The following is a 20578-nucleotide window of genomic DNA, read 5'->3' on the forward strand; positions in this document are numbered from 1 at the left end:
GACAAAACTGACACTTTTCTGAAAACATGCTACAGGGTTTACAAACCCCTTCCCAAGGAAGGAGATTTTAAAAGTGGAAAATTTGTTTTATTCCCATCCTTCAGTGCTGGCTGAGGCACATCTATAGAGCCTTTTCTACTAATAATAATCCACTTCAGGCAACTGGAAAGAAAATCTGATATTTCATATACAATTCATCTCCAAGAGCAGAAGAGGATATGGTCTTGCTTTGCCCATTTCATTTCAGGTCACCCAGCTAACAATCACAGAGTGAATCTTAAATCTTAAAACTGATGTAACTACTTTACTTTCATGCTTAGCACTTAACACGCCACATGCTTCCCTTTTCACACCAATCTCTTCTTTTATTGTTTCAAGAATCTGGAAATAAAGTTAAAATATTTAAAACATCTTCCTTAAAGTCTCACAGGAAGATTTAAGTCTTACTTTTATGCTAACTCTTAACATAGCTGTATCTTTAAATAAATAAATAAATACATCTAACACAGTTTTATCTCCGTGGAAGTTACATTTTTTCTTTTGCTAAACCTGAAGATGGTAATCTGACTGCTGATTGATGGGGTTGTTTTTTATCTGCTTTAATTAGTATGCATTTTATGATTATGCTTAATATGTAACTCATTTGGCTGAGAGCATGATCCCTGTGTCCAGCTCACTTACTGTTAAATCATTAAAATGCATATACTTTATGCATTTACTGTACATTTATATTGTTTTTCTTATTGAAATCAAACACCAGTCTGCGATAAAATAGTAAAAAAAAAAATACACAAACGCTCAGTACTACCAACCCACCTATCTGAGACACAATTTAAAAATAAATAAAAATATACTAAAAGAAACAGATTCGGTTGTAGTGTAGAAAAGGGTAAATATGAGAAGAAGGTTAGCTTGAGATGTTTGTCTGGTTTCATATATCTAGAATTCCTTAAACGACTAATTGAATTGACTTGTGAGACAGAGTTTGCTGGGAATTTATATATGCAGTTGTTTAACAATGCTGTTCAGTCTGTCCTGATAAATAAGGTATTTGAGTGCTTAATGTTGCGTTGCCCCTTTAAATGTGGGTGGTAGTTTGCCTACACATTCTACTTCCTGCGCCCTGGAAAGAGGAAAATCCTGCACAGTTTACAGAATGTAGGTTGTTTATTTATTTGGCTGCTGTACTTATACTTCTAATGATTGTGCGCTGTGGACACTAGATCAATAGGGCCTGCATTACCAGGACTGAATACAATAGGATCAGACTGAATTGAATGCTGAGGGACTGCAGTTGGAGCATATGAGACAGCAAGCATACTGCATGGAGGAAGAAATGCAGCATTTCTGTGCTACAGATGGCATAACAGAGCAGTGCTGTGGGTAGCACAGATGAGAATGGAGCTGTTCTGCTAGTTGATAAAGGCCTTTATTTGTTGTGTCCTTTGTGTTTCCAAATATTCCTGGCAAAGTTCTGCATTCTTGCATGAGGCAGCCAGTGTGTACAAGGTAAGGGGCATTTCATGATGTAACAAGCTGTCTGTATGGTATGGGGCTGGAACTGTAAGTCTTCTTCTTGAGTTTTCAGCCAGAGAAGTGTGTATTCCCAAGTTTATTTTTAGTTATTAATGGATTGTGAATGCATGCATAAGATTAATCTGATACATTGTGGGAGCTTTGTTTTCAGATGTTGAGAAAAAACTCTTTCAACAAAGGGAGCTGTTCCAAGTGCAAAGGATTGCTGTTAATGTAGCTCAGTAAAACTTTGCTTAGGTACTGAGAAAAGATCAGTGGGTCTTACAGGAGGCAGAAGCTTTAGTGACTATTGATCTCACAAGACCACACGGATTTACAACAGGAATGTTATGCCATTGAAATTTAACAGAGTTCAACACATTCGAACAGAAAGGAGCCATGACCTGCTTAGGAATTATCAAGACATAAACTGAAAAAAACAAACAAACAAAAAACAAAATTTGCATAAGTCTTAGAGTAGCAGTGACAGGTAACAAGGTAAAGATACTAACAGTGTGGTAGGAAACAGAAGTTTAAAGTGTGTGAAATCTCATCAGGTAAGTGTTGTGACCAGCTGAACGCTAAATGGGTCAGCAGTTACACCATTCCATTTCTGACCATTATAAGTGACAGTATAGGAGGTTATGAAGAAAATTTCATCTTTTACTGCAAAGACAAAGTTATGCAACATGCAGATTCATAAATTGGTTAATAAAGGATGTGGAGCTATTTTAAACCATGATTATAACGTGTTTATGTGTATAAAAACTAAAAGAATGGCAGAATGTAAGAAAATACCGCTGTTTGTAGTGGGTCTTGATGCAGAGGAAGTATTCAACAAATGAAACTGGGATTTTATGAGTGGGGCAATGGATATATTTACATTCCTTGATACAGTAATACAACAATAAGGTTAATTAGTAGGATATTATTTACTTATTTATTTATTTGGCCTTTGTTTACCGGGAAGGTCCAACTGGGTCATGAGTTACCCATTTAAAGCCCAGGGAGAAAAGCTCCAAATACGTATGGTTAACAGAGTAGAAAACTAGACAGACATAATGAAGTCGTAACATTCAAACAAAAATATGAAAACAACACATTAGTTTGTCAGAAAGAGACCTTAACAGACATAATAAATACATAATATTCAAGCACAAAATATGAAAAACTATACATTAGTCTGACAGCATAAAAACTCTACAGACATAATAAAGTCATAGTGTTTAAGCATAAATTATATGGAAAGTCATAACAGACATAATAAAGACATAACATTCAAGAATAAAATATGAAAAACTATACATTAGTCTGACAGTATAAAAACTCAACAGACATAATAAAGTCATAGTGTTTAAGCATAAATTATATGGAAAGTCTGATAGTATGACAAGATGTAACATTATTTACATAATAGATGATTATCATAATGATTATTAATATTCTAGAGGTCATGAAATGTGGTAACTGATTATATTGGTAAGGCGTAGGATAGTATGAGTAGAGAAGGGAAGGGTGTGATATAGGGGATAGTAGGAATAGATGTGGAAAAGGACCCTCAGGGGAGTGTGTGTAGTGGAAGGGAGGAACCTCAGGGGAGTGTGTGTAGTGGAAGGGAGGTTAGGGTAAGTCAGTAGTGGGAACAAAGAGAGTAGAGGTAGAAAAGGTATGAGTACCTCAGCCTGGACACATACAGGAGCAAATCCTAGCTCTGTTGAAGCATTCTTTTATAGAGGTTTTGAAGGAGTGCAGGCTAGTAGTAGTTTTGATTGTTAAAGGAAATAATTTCCATAGTTTTGTCACAGAGCAGGAGTAAAAGTTTAGGCCTGGGGTTTTGTTAGGTTTATAAGTTGTGAGGAGATATTTGTCTTCAGATGTGAGATGTTTATTTGGGATATAAAAGTTGATTAATGAGCTAAGTGCAGGACAAGTTAGTGGGTTGTGGATGATTTTATATACCATAGTGAGTTGTACGTATTGGAGGTAGAGTGGGAGTTCAAGCCATCTTAGGGAATATAGGACTTTACAATGATGAGTTAGAGGGGTTGCTTTTATGGCAAATTTGGCAATTTTGTCATAGTAGCTTTTTAGTTTATTTCTTAGGGATGTCTTTAAGTTAGTTAGAATTGGGGCTGCATATAACAGTGTGGACAAGAGGTAAGTTTTGACAAGGTTAATTTTGGAAGCTTCTGTGAGGAAGTTTTTATTCCTGTATAGCATGTCGAGTTTTTGTGTTTTTTTTACTGTTTTGTATGTGTAGGTCAAACTTGAGATTATCGTCAGTTGTGATACCTAGTAGGTTGGTATGCCGAACCAATTCAGTTTCAGTACTGATGGCTGAAAAGATCTTGAAGTTTGTTTTTTGGAGCTATGGGGTTTGTGGGTGAAGAGAGGGAGCTTTGTTTGTTTGTTTTTGTTCAGTAGGAGTTCAGCATTGGAGAGCCTTGTTTCTAGGGAAGATGAAGTTTTTTGTATTATGTGCTGTAGGTGAGTTAATGTGTCTGATACACAGATGATAGGGGACTCATCTGCCTATTGGATTAGAGTGCCTTCACAGGAGGATGCATGTAAGTTACTGATGAAGATGTTAAATAGTAATGGGCCAAAGATGGATCCTTGAGGTACACCTGTGGGGGTGATGTGATATGGGGAGATAGAGCCCGCCATTTTACAGCTTGCTGCCTGCCAGCTAGGTAGCTACAAAACCACTGAAATGAGGAGGAGGATAGACCAATGCTGGAAAGTTCTTTGAGGAGTTTGGGGTGAGATACCATGTCAAATACTTTTGACACATCTTGAAATACTGCAGATAGTAGTTTACCAGTATCACGGGCATTGTTGACAGAGTCCATGAAAGATAATAAGGCTGTTGAGGTACTGTGAGCAGATCTAAAGCCATGTTGAGTATGGGAAAGTAAGTTGTTTTGTGTAAAATGTGGAGAAGTTGTAGGTGCACACATTTTTCTAGAATCTTAGAGAAGGGGTACAAGATTGCAATAGTACTTATGTTTGCATTATCAGTGGAGTTGCCTGCCTTATGTAAAGTGATAATATGTAATCTTTTCCATAGGTTAGGGACAGGTGATTTAACTATGACTGTTAATTAAGATGCTATCAGGGAATGCTACGGCCTCTGTGGCAAGCTTTAGGTGTTCTGGTGGAAGGTTGTCTGCAGAGGTTGATCAAAGTTTCAGTTTTTTTAGTAGTTTTTTTATTTGAGATAAAGGGATGGGCTGAAAAGTAAGTTCAGGATGGTTTTGGTTATGAGTGAGGGGTTGTTTGTGTGTGTGTGTGTAATGTGTGGGGTATGTAGAGGTTAGTATTGGGGGTATTAGTAGAAGTAGAGAGTTGGGGTGGATGAGTTGTGTTTACTTTTACATTAGACATGGACTCTGTAAATTATGTGTTGAATGTGGTGGCTGTTTGAAGAGGTGGTATATTGGGGTATGGATTGGGATTATTTTTATTTCCTGGGTTGAATAGTGATGTTACAGAAGACCAACATTTTTAGGGTTGTTTTTGTGATTATCTTGAATGTAGGAATAGTATGATTTTTTTATCATGCAATATTTGTCTTTTTGTTTGATTGTGGAGTTGTATGTATAACTGAAAATGTATGTTGTTTTTATTCTTTAGCCAGGCAGTCCATGCTTTGTCCCTGTCTTTCATTAGTATTTTACATGATTTGGTGAGTCATTGGGCATGGCTATTTTTTATTCTCTTTGTTCTCCGAGGGGATAGGGACTTAAGAATGCTTAGGAAAGTGCTGTGGGGCTTGGTATAAGGGTTAAAGTGTTTGGCTCAGAGACACAAGGTGTACAGTTTGATTCTCACCTTTGGAAAGGAAATTGGTGAGGCTTAGAATGACCTATTAGAAAAGCTGGCCTAATAATTAGCTATGAACTTTTGGAGGGAGGTTGGCATAATGGTTAAGGTGTTTATCTTAATAAAACAAAGTTCAGGGTTTGATTCTAACATGGGGTAGTTGGCTAGGCTTAAAATGACTCACAAGGGCAGTTAGCCTAGTACTAATCTATGAATTATCGAGCCAGCTTCGAGAGAAAAATTGCACAGGACACTAAGGATAATCACAAGGCTTTTTTTAGTTATGTTAGGAACCTGGGTGGTAATTCCCAGATATGCTCAGAATTAGTCCAAAATGACAAAAAATACACCAAACCCACAGACATTGCCAACATCCTAGCTGACAGGTTCAGCGCAAACTTCTCCCCCCCCTCCCCACCAAAAGGGCAAATATCTATCTCAGCAGAAAGCTGCCCCCTGACATCTCAGATGCTCAGGTAAGAGCCGCCCTCTCCAAAGCAAAAAGCACAGCATCAATGGGACCAGACGGTGTCCTGGGCTGCATCCTACATGAACTCCAAGAAGAGCTAAACCCAAACATAAAACTACTGTTCAATCTCAGCCTTACTACAGGATATGTGCCCAAAGAGTGGCGTACAGCAACAGTGGTCCCTCTCCATAAAGGTGGTGCCTCAACGGATCCTGGAAACTATCGCCCCATAAACCTGACTAGCTTGGTCTGCAAAGCTATGGAAAGCATCATCATGGACCTCATAAATAAAGATATTGGAGACCTACAGACACTGGTTCCTACCCAGTTCGGCTTTGTTAAGGGCAGATCCTGCCTCTTAAACCTGGTTGATTTCTTTGAAACAGTCACCAAGGCCATTGACGAGGGGAAGGTGGTCCACACAGCCTACCTGGACCTCGCAAAAGCCTTTGATACAATACCCCACTCGGGCATTATAGATAAGCTCACCAGCTTAAATATAAACCCCTATGTCACTACATGGATTGCAAACTGGCTCAAGGACATTACCCACATGGTTAGAATTGCTGGAGCCATATCGGACTCCAAACCAGTTACAAGTGGTGTCCCACAAGGCCCAGTCCTGGGACCTCTCTTGTTCCGTATATATTTCTCGGAGGTACATGCCAACACGGAAGGACTGTGGCTGACCAAGTTCGCAGATGACTGCAAACTGGGCACCATAATCGACTCTCCAGCCGACACAAGCATCCTCCAAAATGGCCTCATAGAAACAGACAACTGGTGCCAGAGCCATGGCCTCAAGCTAAATGCTAAAAAGTGTATAGTCATCCCCTTTGGCAAAAACAAAGTGCCCACAAATTACCACATAGGTGGTAATCCATTAAGTACAGAAGAAGTAATTAGGGACCTGGGGACCCAAGTTGATATCAATCTCTCATTTGATAATCATGTGGCCAAAGTGGTTAGAAAAACATTTTATATAGTCCACCTAATCATGAAGGGATTCACATCTAGATCAGGGGAGGTCATTGTGCCTCTTTACTCATCCCTCATCAGGCCCATAATTGAGTACAATGCCCCTTTTGGGATGTACCTTACCAGACACCTGCAGCAACTGGAAAGACCCCAAAAGTACCTCACCAAGAGGATCAAAGGGCTCAAACAGATGCCATATGCTGCCCGGTTAAAGAAACTCCAGCTCTACTCAGTGGCATACCACCTGTTCAGAGGCGATCTGTGCCTGACGTATAAAGCCATGTCCAACCTGGAATTAATGGACATGCTGCACCTCAGAAAATCCAAATCCCATCGAGCTACGCGCTCGAGAGACTTGAACCTCAGCACTGAAATAAATAGGACTTGCTGGAGGGACAGATTCATAACCCAGAGGCTCCCTTTACTCTGGAATAAAATCCCAGTCCAGGTTAGGCAGAGTCCCTCATTGACTCTCTTCAAGAGGAATCTTGACTAGTGGATGGGAGATCGTTAGTTTACCCCGGGTATCACTTCTGTGTCCTGTTAGACAGAGGCACAGTATACTAACCTCGAAAAAGGGCATAGCAAAATAAATTTAAAATGGGTGGCGAAAGCCAAACACATTCTGGCTAGGCTTATAAATGCCCTAGGGCAGATAGCCTAGTATGAACCTATGAACCCAGGTCTTTTTAGGTTGGACCAGTCTATAGCTTTTAGAGATTCATTAAATACCTCTTTGCTGAATTATTGTAGGTTGCGTATAATTTTGAACTTTTGTTGTTTTGAGTTGAGTGATAGTCCTGTTAGTATAGGCTGGTAAGTAGTCACTTAAGGAGTCGGAGAGTGTACCTGAGGATGTAAAGTTAGAAGGGTTTGAGACTAGTGTCCATTCTAAAGTGTTGGATGTTATTTTTGCTGTATTTGGTAGGAGTATTTATAAGTTGAGTAAAGCCACAGAGGTTTATACTGTTTGTTGGGTGGTATGAGGTTAGTGTCTGCCAGTCAATGTTAACATCCCCTAGGATAATGGTTTAATTTGGTATTGTTTCAGAAATCCAGGCTAGAATATTTTCTAGAATGGGAATGTTTTGCCCAGGAGGGATGTATAAAACAACTGTGCAGATGTTCTTAGATGAGTTAAGTTTTAGAAATGTTATATGGATTTTGGCTGTGCAGAATTTTGGTATAGTATTTAATTATGGGCAAACTATCAAGTTGTTAGGGAAAATTAGGGCTATTCCACCAGCTTTTTTATGTGCTCTGTCTGCTCTGATAGTGCAATAACCAGGGGAAAGAATTTCAGTATCTTTTATTTCTGGTTTTAGCCAACTTTCTGTAATAGCAAGGATGTCTGGGTTAGAGTGTGTTAATCAGGCATGAGAGCGTCAGTTTATTGTACCTGCTCCCGATATGAAGAGTGATACGTTTTAGGGTTTTTTGTCTGTTTAGTAGGAATGGGACCTGGGATGGGGTGAATGTCCCTGCACAAGTTTAAGGCTGTGAGAGAACATCTAGTTGTTTTAGGAGTTTTAATTAATTTGGGTATTTGTATTCGTTTTAGGTTGTAGAAGGTAGTATTGAGGATTTTAGGGTGAGAATAGAAGATCAGTATAGAAATCAGTGTTGGGGTTATTTGGCAGATGCTTGTGGTGGAGGGATTGAGTGGTGGTGATCAGGTAATAGCTGTGATATGCTGTTGTAGTAGTGTTGCTGGAGGAGTTGTTGAAGGAAGAAAAATGAGAGGCACGGGTAAAACAGCATGACTGGTGTAGAGTGAGATAGCTTAAATGGAATCAGAGGTGGAATTAGGGCTGTTGGAAGTGAAGCAGTTATGGGGTAGAGTATAAGTGAAAATACTGTGGGATAGTAGTGTAGAGTAAGGGATGTGTGGTTAGAGTAATATGGGTGAGATGTTGTGTAGTAGACTGACTGGAGTTTAGTGGGAATTGGAGGGAGTTTGTAGGAGGTGGAGCTAAAGGAAGTATAAGTTTATAAAAGAAGAGTAGTATGTTGTCCTACTATCTTTGGGATGTAAGAATTAGAAGGGTATTAAAGGCTAGAGTGTAATGATGTAGTCATAATAAGAAATAAAAGGATACAATGTGGAATAGATAGCTACTATTAGGGAGGGTGTGATTATTAATGGATATAGTGCAAAGCAGTATGGGAGGGAGAAAGATAGTTGGGAATGGGGCTACAAATTAAAAAGATAAGGAAGCAGAAAAGAAGAAACAGAAGTGTATGTATAGAAGTAGTAAGGTGATTTGGGGAGGGCTTTGGAAAAAGAGTCACAAGTGAAATGTGTATGTAGAAAGTATAATATTAGAGTAAGAGGGGGTGAGTGGGAATTGGTGGTAGGGGAGCAAAGCTGAGCATAGTGGGCATCCTTCCGTCAAATCACTTGATAACTGAGATCAATCACTTTATAGCCAGAACAAAGCAATTAACAAAAGATGCAAGTAAAACAGGTTTTTCTGTCATTTTCTGAGACTAAATACCTGGCATATACAGTATAGTCAACTGGTCAAGCAAAAGGAGATGGTGTCCAGCTTAGGAAAGGGTTCTACTATTTCACAGAGCAGGCAAGTATTTAACTGTTTAAAGTTAATACACAGCAAGGTTCTTCATGCTAAATATGCTTACATGAAACACTGACAGAAGTCTCAGTAAACTTGTAGGTGTAGGGCTTTGTGACGGAGCTCCTGCAATATTGGGGTCAGATGTAGTGACCGCAGGTTCTGCTCTATGAAGGAAGATAGTGACTGAGTGTAAGAAGAGACAACACTGAGGGGATATTTAGCAATGAATTCTACTAACAGTGACCATCCCACCCGCAGGTCAATTTATAGGATATAAGAGGGAGGGGTCTGAGGCAGAAATGAAAATGGGAAGGGTCCTCTCTGACAAGTTGTGTCTGAACAGTGGAACTAGGCAGGGGCGTCCTCTTTCCCCTTTGTTATTAGCTTTAGATTTAGTGTCGTTGGCCAAGAAAAAAAAGGTTCTCAGAAATTTAAGGATATAATTGGTATGATAATCAAGAAAAATTGGCTTTATTTGAAGAAGATATTATTTTGTCTGTGATAAAACTGGAAAAGAACATCTCAGTGTGGTGGAACATATTGAGACAGCTTTAAGTCTTTTTGGATTATAAAATTAATGAAGACAAAACAAAGGCTGTAGCTGTAAACTGTATACCCACACATGGGGACATGATAAAATGAAGTATCTAGGAGTTTGGGAGAAAAAGACTTCTGTTATGGCAGCTAAAGATATACGGGAAGAGACTAAACAAGAGAGAATACAAGAACTGAGAAACTGGGAGCTCTTGTTTATGAATATGGATAGCAAGATACAGGCAGTGAAAATGTTTTAGCCCCTTTTTTACATACAGGTCAGGCATATTTTTATCAACCAGAAAAGTTCTGGATTATAATTAATAAAGAGTTGAGGGAATTTATCTCGGTGAAAAGGGCAAAGATCAAGTTGGATAAGTTAATCTTTCCAATATAAAAAGTAGTTTCAGATTATCTGATTTGCAGGGGTATTTTAGAACTACACAGTTAAAGCTCATATACATAACACAAGCAGAAAGCTATCATTCAGATTGGAAAGGGATAGCAGTGGAACAGGGGAGGAATTCCTCAAATAATGATTGAGTGAGATTTTGAATGAATATCCTTAAAGGGAATAACAACCGTACCGAATATTATATTCATGAAGTAGCAGAAAGTACTCTAAGAACTAAGCCAACACAAGATTTTGCCGATAAGGATAACTGCATTAGGGTTACAGAGATTAGGCAAGAAAAGGCTGGACTTCACTGGAAAAACTGACAAAGGAACTAAGGTATTGGAGGCAAATAATTAGAGAGGGAAAGGTAATAGAATGGGAAGAGGCCAAGCAGACATTTGAACTACAAGCTAGAGACTGCCTTCTCTATTAGAGACTGATTATCAGAGTATAGGCAGAGAAAGGATTAGGGAAATCCTAAGTGAATGAGCTGCTATGGTAAGAGTTTTTAGATGAATCTAGTACAGAAGCTGGGGTTAGAAAAAGGATAATTAGTTTGACAAAATATTGCACAGTAACTATAGGAATCAATCAGAGGAGGTCAGAGAAGACTCGGAAGGGAGACTGACTAAGCATCTCACAAGGAAACAATGGCAGGACATATGTATGGCTCCCAAATGTGTAACAAAGCCTAGAAGATTTAGGACCTTTGCTTGGAAGTGTTTGCATAGGTGTTTTTATACCCCAAGAAGACTCCAAATAATTCTTCCTCAGGTAGATGGCTACTGTTGGGAGTGTGACAGGGAAGGACAAAGTAACTCATTACACTCCTAAAACATATGTTCCCAGTTATCAGACCTTAAAACTTTCCTACAGAGTGCTCTGTCAGAAATATTGGGTGATGAAATGGGTGTTGCTAAGGAAGTTATTATTTATTTATTTATTCTTAAGCTGGGATACAGGATCCGAATTGCCTAGCCATGGCAAGGCTTTGTCAAGTTTAATTCTGTTGGCTTCCAAAAAGCAATGAGAAAATGGAAATCAAAGTCTAAACCAACTAAATTTGAAGTACCGAATATTATAAAAGAGATAAAAGGACTGGAACTGGGATCTTCAGAAAAGGGTAGGAGCAAGTTGCATAGAAAAATGTAATTGTGGGAACAATAAGTACAGAATAATGTTTTGGAGGAGGAGTGAGGTTTAAGGGTAGGCAGGAACTGTAAATTCACCCTGGGGATCACGTCAGTTGCCCTGCTAGACAGGGGACCAGGGAAGTAAATACTGTGGGAAGAAATAGCCAGGGAATTGTTATGGCTAGGCTTGTGTAGGCCCTAGGGCCTATAGCCTAGTACCAACCTATGAACCTATGCTGAACTGATGATAATTATACAAAAGAACATGCAATGTTTAATGTTTGTAACTGGGAACATGTTAATATGTTTTTTTTCTTTTATATAAATGTCTGTTTGCCTATGTTTTAAGTGATAATTCAATAAAGGTGTTAAAAAATAAAGGATGTGGAGTTGGTTGGCAAGATTAGACAGATGATTTGAACCGTGGCAATTTTGCAGTTACTGCAAAAAAGCAAAGCAATGCATCTGGGGGAAAAATAGAAATACGTACAAAGCTATGGGAGTGTAAGTGTCAGCAATTATAGAAAAGAGTCTTGGGTCATCTTGTCTGATTACCTGAAAATTAAGAGCAAGTAGGGTTGCTGGAATACTAAGGTATGCCCATAGAGGAAGTAACAAACCAAAACAAAGTATTAGTACTTCTCTGTACAAAAAGCTAGACCCGTGGTTCCATGTTACAGAGGGTTATAGCGCCCTATGACTCGGCCAAACTGATTTCAACTAACATACCCAGCACTGGAGGAGCTGGGTAGAGGATGGTTGTTTTTTCATTGTTTGCTGGTTCATCTGCCCATAATCTGACATGTCTTCTGTGATGATAACTTGGCTATAATAATGAGACGGATACTATTAACATTTTAATATTGATGGAGACCGAAAGTAACTGACATCAAGCATGATGATGCATGTGATGTCAGCAGCTCTACTAAATTAAGCCATACAAAAAAACACCCCGACATGCAGGTCAGCATAAGTAACACTGCCAGTGGTTCATTCCAATCTACCTTCTCTTCTTAATGCAGCACTCATGCAGCCATAGACGGCAACTTATGTTCAAATGGAAGGCATGCAGAGAGGGCCAAAATACATGTTGAGCTGCATTCATAGTCCTGAGGTTCGTACTTGAGTATCAGTCATTTGCAGATACCACGGCTATGCCTATGTGCAAATAAACTAAATGCAGGTCACTTGTGAAGTCTGCAGCAGTACGAAAGTTTTTGCAAAGAAATGCCCACCTATGTGAAATGTATAAACTTGATAAAGTGATGTTTTAAGTATTTGTGAAGTACTACACTCAAATGTAAATGCTCTGATGAATTCAGAATATTTCAGATATATGGGATGAGTAGGGCTATGTGTAAGCCCATGACAACTATTGACAGACATTTAAGACAATGCAGCTATTTAAGCTTTAGAAATACAAAGGGGTTTTATACATTTTCGATAGGGTTCTCCTTATGTGAACACCCTAATTTATGTTATTGAAAGTTGGGAAAGGAGAAGACAGGAAAAACGAGAGACGCAACTAAAGTGACACATAGAAGGAACACATGAAGAAGATTTTGCTGGAAGAGGTGGTAGAGGAGGGGTTCTATATTTCTGGCAAAGGATAAAACCACTGCAGTATTTCAATTTTTTATGTAAGAGGGTAGTTAGGGGATGTAGCAGAGAGGATTAGGAAAGGACTGAGGTGATGTGGTGGTGTCACCAGGCATGTCCTAGTCCTCAGGACCTCAAACTTTTCCACTGCCTGATACTTGTGCAGTGGAAGACCCTAATGTTGAGGGAATGGAAGCTTGCAGTGGCTTAGTGGCCAGAGCTGACTGGGCAGTGACATTTACACCCACTAAAGATCTCTTATGGGCCTAAGTTGCCTCACCACTGCCCACTACTCCAGGCCCTCTATCAAATCCCAGAGCTCATGAGTTTTGTGGCTTACCATGCTGTGTCATGTCAGGGTGCCTCCAGGACCGTATCCACCACCCTGACTCTGTGAGAGCATCACTGGGAATGCAGAGGGTGAACGTTCTTTGACCTGGGAGGTATGTGGTTGGGCTGGTATAGGATCTCTAAATCTATGGAGGAATTAAAATAAATGGGAAAGAAAGTGGGGGGGAGAAATGGAAAGTAACGGGGAAAAAACAGAGATAGAGAGAGGGTAGAGAGATTCACAAATATGAGACAGAAGATTCAGTCATAATTTGGTGTTACTTTATTATATAGTTTATTAACAGTGCTTACCTGGCATATAAAAAGCAGATGTAAGATGTGAAATTATGGTACATTTTTAAACGTGGAAAACATATCGCAAATGTTTTTTATAAGCATCTTCTAAACAGTTTTAAGGTATGAAATGGTAGTGCCTTTCACAGTGCCAATATATTCTGCATTCTGTTATTGATAAGCATCAAAAATATATGGTCAACCATTAAAAATAAAAAAAATCTGCAATAAGCTAAGGAAGTGGATTGTAGTTCAGTTGCTTAATGGTAGCATATTATTTGTGCATTTATTGTTTATTGGTGTTTACTTCTGAGTGTGTATTAAAAAAGGAATTCCTTTTTATCACCTTGAACTGAATGCTTACCTTACACATTTGTATGTTTGCATAATCATGTATAACCTTGGTTACCCCCTCCAGTCTTCACTGTGCCTGGCAGCTATTATAAATGATTTCCTCATCAGCTAAAGAAATAAATACAAAAGGATGCATTTTTGTTTATGTATCATATATATTTCTGTGTACCTCTTTGTTATGCCTACATTTATTAATCACCACAGTATAGCTTTACAGATTATATGCAAAGTCAACATAATTAGGAAGTAGTAGTGGTGTGGATTCTGTGACATTTGTCTTAATCCTGACTTTGTTTACTGCAAGTACAAGTAAAAGGATGTAATGGCTTCCTCCTATTTGTAATTTTTTTCTGGCCTGGCTCCAGCTTCTCTGTTATGGGGATGGTTCCACCTGTCACACTTCCTATTATTTTAAGTTTTGTAATGTAACTCCCTGCTTTCCTATATGTCTAGCAATCGTACCTCTCAACCTGGAAACATCAAACATTTGGACAAAGGCCATGAAAAGTAGGTACAAGTGACTCAAAATCTGGATGCTGAGTAACATAACATTTGTGTGCATAATTATGTAACTCCACCCACTCCAATGGAATTGTGGGATACCAGCATTTTCTCTCTCTCTCATGCGTGCGCGCGCACACACACACACACACACACACACATATATTCATAAGCATTTACAGACAGACCCACATATATGTACACTGAAACACACACACATACATTCAGAAGCACAGAAAGACAGACTTGCACACATTAACTCACTTGCACTTTGTTGAGTGAACACATCCTCAAATATGTCCTTTTAATGAAATTTTCTCCTCCCTCCCTCCCCAGACCCCCGTATTGTCTCTGATTTTACTGGTGGTTCATTCATTGATATATCTGGTGAATCATTCTCATTTAAAGCCAATAATGCCAGAGATTGAGTGTCATAACTATTCATTTTGAAAAGATCCATGCTAATGTACTGACTGTTGGCATCAGTGCTGCCTCTCTCTGTTTTTATGTCAGCAAGCATACAGTCACAAGCACAGGAATACATGCACGTCGTACACACACACACACACACACACACACACACACACACACACACACACACACACACACACTTTTATATTTTATTTTATTCTGTTTTTGCACTTGATAAATTGCAAAGCACTTTTTAATGAAATAAAGAAAAAACAAACGGTAACCATTAGCTTAACTGTCCAAGCTTCATGGCAGCATTTTTCAGTGGGCGGTACTTAGGGTTGCCACCTTTTCAAATGGCCAAAGTGGGACATTTTCGGGACACACATCAGATTTTACAGCCCGACACATACCCACAGCCAGTACAAAGGATAGAACTTTACTTTTTTACCTAAATAAAAGCTTATTCTTGTAGTAGTTTAGTTGCTTATTCTGTTTCTTGTAACATTTAGGTATTTTAGATACAGAAATAACTATTTTATGCAACTATTACATAACATATGGGACATAATTATGTTCTACAATCTCAGGACATTTGCTATTTTTAAAATTTTTGGTCATGACACAACTGCCCAAATAGGGACTGTCTCTTGCAAAGTGGGACAGGTGGTAACCCTAGTGGTACTTGCCCTATAACACCCTGCTGGAGAATGTTCATTCTCCAATCAGAATTGTAATAAGCATGTCACTCAATCTCTAAGTTGTAATAAAAATGCAATAGTTCTTAAATGAAAGTCACAGCAATAGAGACAAAGAAAGAAAGTATGAACATTCACAGTTGAGAGCCACAGCTTCATATTAATCGGCTTTCTCAAAAAAAAAAAAAAAAAAAAAAAAAGAATGCATCACTGTCAGGAATTCAAAAAGTTAATGTTGAAGCAAAAGTTACATACTGCACCCTCCTTCTTTGGCACGTTCTTTGGGATGCAAACGTTTAACACGGGGCATTGGTATATTTATGCAGGTTTTAGCTAGTTTATTTACATCATAAGCAAGCTACCTTCTGCTAACAAGCTGCTAAAACCAAGAATCTGTTGTTTCTTAAACAACAAAAAAAAAAGAGAGAGAGATAAGTCAAGTGCACAATTGCAAAATTAAAATAGTTTACCAGTTGTTTTCTGTTACACTGCCTGTAGATGATGCCCTCCCCAGCGGAAGGTACTTACATGTACACATCAAAGGAAAAAATAATCCTAAACACGTGCTCAGAACAAAATAATGACATTGTAACACCATGCTATATGTCTGTTGCTGCAGTAACAATTATACAAATTTCCAGGTTATAGTCAGGAAACTGCTAAAGTGAAATAATGATGGCTGCCAAAAAGCAATTACTAGAAAATGGAAATTAAAATCTAAACCAACTATACTAGAAGTAGTGAATGTAGTAACACAGGTAAAACAGCTGGAATTGAGATCTTTAGAAAAGTGTAAGGACAAACTACCTAGGAAAAAGTGTGAGGTTTAAAAGAAAGCAGGACTTAAATCAGCTATGTAATGTTTGAGTGGAAATGATTTAATAGATTATAAGTGATGTATAATGTTTGCAACTGAGAGTGTGTCAGTATGGTTTGTGATGTAAAATGCTTGCAGCTAGGAACGTGTTGTTTTTTTTCATTCATATAAATGTATGATTGCTTATGTCGTAAGTGATGGTTTAATAAAGATGTTTCTTGTTTAAAAAAAAAAAGGCAGGAACTGAATAATTTATGTAATGTTGCTTAGTTCATATAATATATAGCAATATATGTGTAGTATAATGTTTGTTATGTTAATATAGTTTGAATACGTTTATATGACTGTAGATTTGCCTATATCACAAGTGATAATTCAATAAAGGTGTATGAAAAAAAAAAGCAAAAAGAGAAGTTATGCCCAATGTGTCTGCGTTTCATACCGGAAGCAAACGAAACGCAGTGCATAGCAAGAGCTTCGACTTGTCATTTAAGGAAGACTTTTTTGTCACAACATGTACTTGCTATAGTAAAAAAAAAGTGTGCAGGGGTTTCCTTTTGAAATGTCCCTCGGGCCTTGCCTTTATGAAACTTGGGAGGTATGATCACTCCCTTGCTGGTGGCCAGGACCAGAAGAAAAGGCAGGCTGTAGTCAGAAAAGGGCTAACTAGCCTACAGATCAGCCCTAACCAAACATGCCAGGGCTACAGGGAGATGCACAGCATTATTCTCTGCCTCGCAAACCTCCAAAATCATTATCATGATGTCAGGCACATCTGATGTCCTCATAATGTCGGGCACATCTGATGTCCTCATAATGTCGGGCACATCTGATGTCCTCATGATGTCGGGCACATCTGATGTCCTCATGATGTTGGGCACATCTGATGTCCTCATGATGGGCACATCTGATGTCCTCATAATGTCGGGCACATCTGATGTCCTCATGATGGGCACATCTGATGTCCTCATGATGTCGGGCATATCTGATGTTTGGACATCAAATTCCCATGCATCTGCACCTTATAACCTCATGTTCCTGTGAGTACCTAGGTAATGTACGGCCTATCTGTGCTAGCTTTTGAGACTAGCACCAAGGGATCATAGGGGCTGTCTTCCTGGCCACCCTTTCACGTTGAGATTACAGTATGAAAAAAAGCATGATGTTTAATCCTCCAAGTGTGTTAAAACAGCTGCAAAATGCCACCTAGGAAATAACTCCCCCTCCCTACTTGACATGTGCACACAAGCAGTCAGGGGGCATAAAGCCAGATGGAAGGCTGTAGCAAAGCCATGAGATGGCTGAAGGCCTCATCTAAACATGGGTCACTTCAACCGGCTCATATGGTGCTGCATTACTGGCTGAGTTGCTTTAATAAATGCATGACTGTAATAATTTCCTCTAAAGCAGAAATACCTTCTATTTTACTTAGGAGTTATGTAATGGAGGAATTTTCTCTCCAGAAAGTACAAATCCAGTTCTAACAACTTTGAATGAATTAATACCAACATTTTAAATGTCGCTGATTTGGAGGGTTTTATCCCTTAATAGTTTTTTCCTTCAGTTACAGATACAAAACACTGAGAGCTGTTCATAAAATAAAGCAGGTACTTACCAGCCTCCATCATCCTCCAGATGTTTTAGGTTTTCCACTCCAACTAAATGAATTAACAAAAAAAAGAAAGCCACATATGGATTCTGCTGTCTTCATTAACAACTACATCCATGTAAAAAAAAACTTTTACAGGATAATGACAACTGAAATAGTTTCAACATTGTTAACGGGTATCTCTGTCCAACAAAACTGTTAACATTTGCTGATCTATACAAGTGCTTTACTAGGAAACAATGCAGATGCTGCTTCAGCTGGGCAGTAACTCACCAACACTACTGACACTTGTCCTGCCTTTGCTGTGTGGGGTTTGCAATGCCGGCTGGTCACTTTATTTCACTTTTGCTGCATTATCACAGGCACAGTCTCACGATGCTGATGTCATCACGCACTCCCCTACATGTTGATGACGTTGCGGGATACGCTGGTGATGCGAGATGATGTCAGCATTAATAAAAAACTGTAAATAAATTAAAAAATTGTGATTTGAAGGGGCCACGTGGGAATTCGTGGCACCCATTATTTTAGCCACAAAACCAGGAAATTCCAAGGAATATGGTATGGTTGAGAGGTATGCTAGCAATGCTTTCCTGTTTTTTTTTTTATCCTTGAATACCTTTCAAGTTATGAAATCCAACATTTTTAACTCTGTAGCATGCAGTAAATTCTGATCATTCAGTTGGTATTTATTTACACCCCTTCCCCACTCTGCCTAGGGTGTGGGATAACCCTGTTCAGCCATCTTGTTTATACAGCAGTTATTTTGGAAATAATGTATATCTTACAAAAGTACTACATTAATAAATGAGTTGGGCTTAAACAGACCCTTGTATTTTTAAACATTTTCTGTCTGTCTTGGTTCCTTAAGTAACAGTTACAGTAGATTATACTATATTTACTGTATATTTTAAGTATGTATGTACGTCCAAATGCATAAAGTTTGTTTGGTGCTTAGGGGAGGGGATAGGGGTAGTGTTTTTCCATGTGAGTATTTTAGAGCCAAGGTTGGAGTTAGGTAGGGTAATTTAGTGTTGGCTGTGTGCCAGTGTGTCAGAGTATATTTTGTGTAGTGGTAGGTTCTGTTGCTGAAAGGTATTTTTAAGGTAAGGTGTAGGGTTAGCCTCCCTGCACCCACAATGCCCCTTGCTAATTATATACATTTACTCTGGATTGCACAATCCTTGGGAAGGAACATATTCCCACTTCCCCAGGAGATTATCCTTTATTACACAACTCTTGACCTTCTGCATTGTTCACCAATGTGGGTTGACCATACAATAGTCAATATTAGTAGTTCAGTGGTATAATTTCTGGGATTGTTCTCTCTCCTTTCCCCTGTGGGCAAGCATTGTGCATCAGTAGCATGTCTGAGGTGATTCTCTACTTTTCTATCTGTACTTTGTGTACTGATACCATGTCCGTGTTTTCCCCATCCCCTATACACTGGTACCATGTCCGTGTTTTCCCCATCCCCTATACACTGGTACCATGTCCGTGTTTTCCCCATCCCCTATACACTGGTACCATGTGTAGGATTTTTCTCTCCTTCCCCATGTGTACTTATCCAGTTCCCTGGTTCCACATGTGGGATTTATCTGTTTTGTGATTGTGTACTGTGGGATTTATCTGTTTTGTGATTGTGTACTGTGGGATTTATCTGTTTTGTGATTGTGTACTGTGTGCTTATAATTTGCCTGTGGTTTTTCTCTTCATTTCCCTGTGCAGTTGACCTGTTCACTGATTCCATGTCTGGGATTTTTCTCTCCTTTCTTCTGTACACTGATTCCATGTCTGGGATTTTTATCTCCTTTTCCCTCTACACTGGTACCACGTCTGGGATTCTTCCCTCCTTTCCCCGTATACAATAGTATCACGTCTGGGATCTTCCTATTTTCTTCCTGTTTCCACTGGTATCATGCCTGGGATTTTCCTATTTTCTTCCTGTATCCACTGGTATCACGTCTGGGATTTTCCTATTTTCTTCCTGTTTCCACTGATATCACGTCTGGGATTTTCCTATTTTCTTCCTGTTTCCACTGGTATCATGTCTGGGATTTTCCTATTTTCTTCCTGTTTCCACTGATATCACGTCTGGGATTTTCCTATTTTCTTCCTGTTTCCACTGGTATCATGTCTGGGATTTTCCTATTTTCTTCCTGTATCCACTGGTATCATGTCTGGGATTTTCCTATTTTCTTCCTGTTTCCACTGATATCACATCTGGGATTTTCCTATTTTCTTCCTGTGTCCACTGGTATCATGTCTGGGATTTTCCTATTTTCTTCCTGTATCCACTGGTATCATGTCTGCAATTTTACCCTCCTTTTCCCCTGTACACTGGTTCCATGTCTGGGAATTTTCTGTCCTTCCCCACTGCACACTCTTACCAAGTTTGGGATTTCTCTCTCCTTTCCTCTCTACACCGGTACCACTTCTGGGATTTTTGTGTCCATTCCCCTGTACACTGGTGCCCTGTCTGGGATTTTTATCTCATTTTCCCTGGGCACTGATACAATGTCTGTGTGCACTGTT

General features: G+C 39.0%; 1 protein-coding gene across 1 annotated transcript in view; it reads left to right on the forward strand.

The window, feature by feature from the left end:
* Positions 1 to 1138: 1138 nt before the first annotated feature.
* LOC122790678 (zinc finger protein 845-like) overlaps positions 1139 to 20578 on the forward strand; it is a 368884-nt gene continuing 349444 nt past the window's right edge. The window contains exon 1 of the mRNA XM_044058201.1: positions 1139 to 1509. The gene's annotated coding sequence lies outside the window, so the exon portion shown is untranslated. The remainder of the gene's footprint in view (positions 1510 to 20578) is intronic.

This window comes from Protopterus annectens, chromosome 16.part0, assembly GCF_019279795.1.
Source record: "Protopterus annectens isolate FY-2018-M chromosome 16.part0, PAN1.0, whole genome shotgun sequence".
Classification (NCBI taxonomy): Eukaryota; Metazoa; Chordata; order Ceratodontiformes; family Protopteridae; genus Protopterus; species Protopterus annectens.